The sequence below is a fragment of the Pongo abelii genome, chromosome 16 (assembly GCF_028885655.2).
Source record: "Pongo abelii isolate AG06213 chromosome 16, NHGRI_mPonAbe1-v2.0_pri, whole genome shotgun sequence".
Lineage (NCBI taxonomy): Eukaryota > Metazoa > Chordata > Mammalia > Primates > Hominidae > Pongo > Pongo abelii.
The window spans coordinates 47,808,140-47,813,483 of NC_072001.2; the positions used below are offsets into that span (position 1 = coordinate 47,808,140).

General features: G+C 42.9%; 1 non-coding gene across 1 annotated transcript; it reads left to right on the top strand.

Moving 5' to 3' along the window:
* Nucleotides 1–666: 666 nt before the first annotated feature.
* Nucleotides 667–832, top strand: LOC112129177 (U1 spliceosomal RNA). Its single transcript, XR_002911596.2, has one exon. It is a non-coding gene; the product is annotated as a U1 spliceosomal RNA (small nuclear RNA).
* Nucleotides 833–5,344: the final 4,512 nt, after the last annotated feature.

Sequence of the window (5,344 nt, forward strand, 5' to 3'; positions counted from 1 at the left end):
CAGTCTTCTAAGCATGTCCTTCCAATGGGTGAAGCTGAAGGAGAAGACCCCAAGAATGGCTTAAGAGCTGAGGGCCACTTTAAGGAGACACTCCTTGGACTTTAAATTATGAAAACAAAACACACAGAACCAAAGCAAAAGCCACTGGAATAATGACATAATGGCCACCCTGGAGTTGTATTTGTTTTCTCCTGAGCAGTAACATTTTAAAGCTGTCTTGAAGATTGATGCCTGGTAGCAGAGATTTGGAGGAGGGGAAGGCAAATTTAGAAATATATTCTATGACTAGGGCTCTTTATAGAGAAAGTAAAAGGATGAATTGGTAAGGATTCTGTTTTTTCAGAGCAGAAGAACTTGATAAGGAGTCTTAAGAAACTGAAACTGACATTTTAAAAACAAAAAATAAAGTTGTTATTATAGTATTGTGACATTCTGCATAATTTCCTAACAAAGACCAGCATTCATAGTGCTGAGGAACAGACTTTTCCAGGCATTTTACTGAATAAGCTGTAAAATGCTGCCTTTGCCTTTGCTGGTGGCCTATTTGGCACAGCTTCTCTGGGTCTCTGCTTAACTTTCCTAGACAGCACAGCACTTTGAAACACTCTCCCCACTGAATACAACTAACAAGTTGTTGATAAATCTCTACTATCAAAGCTTATTTGGATTCTTACCAGGCAGGGGAGATGCCATGATCATGAATGTGGTTTTCCCAGGGTGAGGCTCATCCATTGCACTCCATAGGTGTGCTTACCCCTGTGATTTTCCCAAATGTGGGAAACTCGACTGCATAATTTGTGGTAGTGAGGAACTGCATTCGTGCTTTCCCCTGGGGAAAAAAAAAAGAAAAAGGAAAAAACTTATGTGGAGTTTAAAATATAATTAATTAAAAATTAATCCTGTGGGGTCACATATCTAAGGGATACTTTAACCCATCACAGATACTGGATCTGGGTAACCTGCAATAACCCAGTGTCTGTGATGGGTTAGTCTCCCCTTAACTTATCACAGATACTGGGTTATTGCAGGTCTGGATTACATAGTGTACTAACAAGAAAAATCAGTGTGCCATAGGTCCTTGGTGGTCCAAAAGTCAGAACAGTTATAAAATCCTGACTATGGCTTTCTCCATTGCTTCATCAGCTATTCAGTTACTCACACCTAGCTATTCACAGCAAAAGAAACAAGCAACAAAAAAAAACAAAAACCATAAAGTTTCTTGAAGAACTTGGAAATAAGGTTGACAATGAACGTTAAACTAGTAAAATTCATATGCAGTAAAAGAGATTAATACAGGCCACCCTGAGGAACCATTAACATACTTTCTATTAACAAACCTGAAGAAAGCACTATGAAGAGTTAGGAAAGGAGAGTCAGAGAGCAGGAATCTTAGTCCAGAACTATCCAAGGAGAGAGGCACTTTGGTAGTGGTGGCAGTGCTGGTGGCACAGGAAGAGTGGAAGCAAGGAGACCAGTTGAGGTTCCTGCTATATGCCAGCTGAGAATGGTGATTTGGACTTGGATAAATGGTGGATGTGGAGGTGGAGTGAAGTAGACAGATCCAAGATTTATTTTGGTGGTAGGATCCATGGAACTTGGTAAGGTGTTAGCTTATGGGAGTTGAGGAGAAGATAGCAGAAAGGCTGACTCCCAGATTTCTGGCATGACTAACTGGATGGATGAAGATACTCTCAGCTGAGATTTGGGGAGGAGCAGATTTAGAGAAAATATCAAACTTGTAATTTTGAGTAGGCCAAGTTTGAGATGGTGTCTTTGTCTACTTTGTGTTGCTATAAAGGAATATGTGAGGCTGGGTGATTTATAAAGGAAAGGTTTATATGGCTCATGGTTCTGCAGGCTGCACAATAAGCATGGTGGCAGCATCTGCTCAGCTTCTGGTGAGGGGCTGCAGGTTGCCTCCACTATTGGCAGAAGGGAAGGGGGAAGGAGAGTGAGCATGTGCTGAGATCACATGGTGAGAGAGGAAGCAAGAGAGAGCAGGGAGGTGCTAGGCTCTTTTTACCAACCAGCTTTCATGGGAACTAACAACCAGCATAATAGAGTGAGAACTCACTCACTTTACCTGCTCCCACCAACCCACAAAGGGAGGGCATTAATCTATTCGTGAGAGGTCATCCTCCTTGACCCAAACATTTCCCATTAGGCCCCACTTCCAACATTGAGATCAAATTTCAACATGAGGCTTGGGGAGACAAACATCCAAACTATAACATTCTGCCCCTTTCCCCCCAAACTCATGTCCTTCTCACATGCAAAATACATTCTCTCCCAATAGTCCCAAAAGCATTAACTTGTTCCAACATCAACTTAAAAATGTGAAGTCCAAAGTCTCATCTGAGACTCAGGGCAAATTCCTTCCAGCTATGAGCATGTAAAATCAAAAACAAGTTATTTAGTTCCCAGATGCAATGGTTGTACAGGCATTAGGTAAAGATTTTCATTCCCCAAAGAAGAAACTGGCCAAAAGAAAGGTAACAGGCCCATGCAAGTCTGAAACTGAGTAGGGCAGACAGGCAGACATTAAATCTTAAAGCTCCAAAATAAACTTTGACTCCATGTCCTGCATTCTGGGAACACTGGCTTGAGGGATGGGCTCCCAATGCCTCAGACAGCCCTACCCCTATGGCTTTGCTGAGCACTGCCTACATGGCTGCCCTTATGGGTTGGAGTGGAGTGCCTGAGGCTTTCACAGACTGAGGTGCATGCTGCTGGTGACTCCATAATGCTAGGGTGGAGGGCAGCAGCCCTTCTTCCACAGCTACTAGGCACTGCCCTAGTACAGTTTCTCTGCAGTGGCTTGCCCCTGTGGCAGGCTTCTGCCTGGGCACTCAGGCTTTCCAATACATCCTCTGAAATCTAGGTGGAAGCTGCCAAGCCTCTACCACTCTTGCATTCTGGGAGCCTGCAGACAACACCATCTGGAAGCTGCCAGAACTTAAGGCTTACGCTGTCTGGAACAGCAGCCTGAGTGGTACCTGGGGCTGTTTGAGTTCAAGCTAGAGCTAGAGCAATTAGAATGCTCCCCACATCCTGCGGTGGCACAGGGCAAAAGCATCCCAGGCCTGTCCCCTGAAACCACTCTGTCCTCATAGGCCTCTGAGCCTGTGATGGGAGGGATGACCTCAAAGATTTCTGAAATGTCTTTGAGGTCTTTTCTCCATTGTTCTATTAGCACCTGGTTCCCTTCTATCCATGGTAATCTCTCTAGCAAGTGGTTGCTCCATATCACCCTTGGATTCCTCACCTGAAAACATTCTTTCCTTCTCTACCACATGACCAAGTTATAAATATTCCAAATTGTTTTGCTCTGTTTCTCTTTTATTTAGAAATTCCACCTTTAGATCATTCTTTTGCTGCTGTATCTGATCATAAGCTGTTAAAAGTAGCCATGCCACTTCTTGAATGCGTTGCTGTTTAGAAATTTCTTCCACCAGATACCCTAGGTCATCACTCTTAAGTTTGGCCTTCCACAAAGCCCTAGGCCATGAACACAATGCAGCCAAGTTCTTTGCTACGGCATAATATGGGTGACATTTGCTCCAGTTCCCAATAAGTTCCTCATTTCCATCTGAGACTTTGTCAGCATGGCCTTTACTGTCTATATGTCTATAAGCATTTTGGTCACAACCACTTAACCAATATGTAAGAAGTTCCTAAATTTTTCTAGTCTTTTTGTCTTCTTAGCCCTCCAAACTCTTCCAACCTCTGCCCATTAACTAGTCCAAAGCCATTTCCACATTTTTAAGTATCTTTTTTTTTTTTTTTTGACACAGAGTCTCACTCTGTTGCCCAGGCTGGAGTGCAGTGGAGTGATCTTGGCTCACTGCAAGCTCCATCTCCCAGGTTCACACCATTCTCCTGCCTCAGCCTCCTGAGTACCTGGGACTATAGGTGCCCGCCACCAAGCCCGGCTAATTTTTTGTATTTTTTTTAGTAGAGACGGGGTTTCACCGTGTTGGCCAGGATGGTCTTGATCTCCTGACCTTGTGATCCACCCGCCTCGGCCTCCCAAAGTGTTGGGATTACAGGTGTGAGCCACCGTGCCCAGCCAGAAAGCAGTATTTTAAGAAAAAAGTGCTCAAGTGTTTAATACTGATAAGAAGTCAAGAGGGAAACCAAAGAATGTCTAGTGGATTCAGCAACAAGGAGGTAATTGGTAATCATGCAAAAGGAGTTTTGGTGGAAAGATGGGAGTGGGAGCCATATTGGGACAGGATCATTCATCCATTTATTCAGCAACTATGTAATAAGTGTCTATGACATGCTGGTACAAGGTGCTGGCGATACAATGAATAAGACACAATCCCCACTTAGGGGAGGACAAGCCATTAAGCAGATAATCATAGAAGTAATGACTCAAACACAATTATGGTAAGGGCTATGAAGGAAAAGAAAAGAAAACCATGGAAGTGTGTAGCAGAGGAACCTAGTCTAGCTTGAAAGCAAGGGAATTTTGTCCTGAGGGAGTGATAGATAAAGCTGTACTTGAGAGACTTGAGTTGTGACAGCAGTGAGGCTATGGAGGGAGATTGTGTGTTCCAGGCAGAAGGAACCACCACAAACGTGGAGTCCAAGAGTGCGAGGCCATCATGAAAAGTCAGCAGTGTGGCAGAATCACAGTGAACAAGGAGAGAGTGGCACAAAACAACAAAAACAACAACAGCAACTAGAGCCTAGCAAGTGACCCAACCCAGGGGTTCACATAGATCCTCCAGTGTTTTACACTGTAGGAAATGCCAGGGTGCAAGAAGAAAGGTAGTGAGAAGGCCTATGGCTGAAGACCTTAGGGCAAAAGCTGGAAAATTATACTTCTCTAGGGTGAGGAGTTCACTCTGATGTACAAAGTCTATTTTTTTTCAAGCCAAAAATAATCAAATAGCACTGACTTTTATTCATTCATGTGAAGTCATCTGGAATGATATCTGTTGCATTTAAATGCTCATTAATAATATAAATGACTTAACAAATCCATTTCAATGGATATTCAATATTCCACTCAGATAAGTCACACAGCCTCATGACAACGCATATAACATATATAAACGGACAGAGATAAACACCCCCTCCCCCTCAGTTGATTTATTCAGCATGTTAGAGCAGTGAAGAATGGTTTCAGTCTTATAACCAAGTTAGAGTGAAGACACTGGCCACATAATACACATGCTCCATTTGTAAAACAATTCTGAGTCTTGGGCAAATGTTCTCTTGAAATCTTACAGTTTTTAAAAGCAGTTATTGTCCAAAGCTGGGAGAACTTAAGTCTTCTCAAATGAGCATGTGAATGAATGGAGGGAGGTAAACAAAAATAAAATTTAAAAAGATG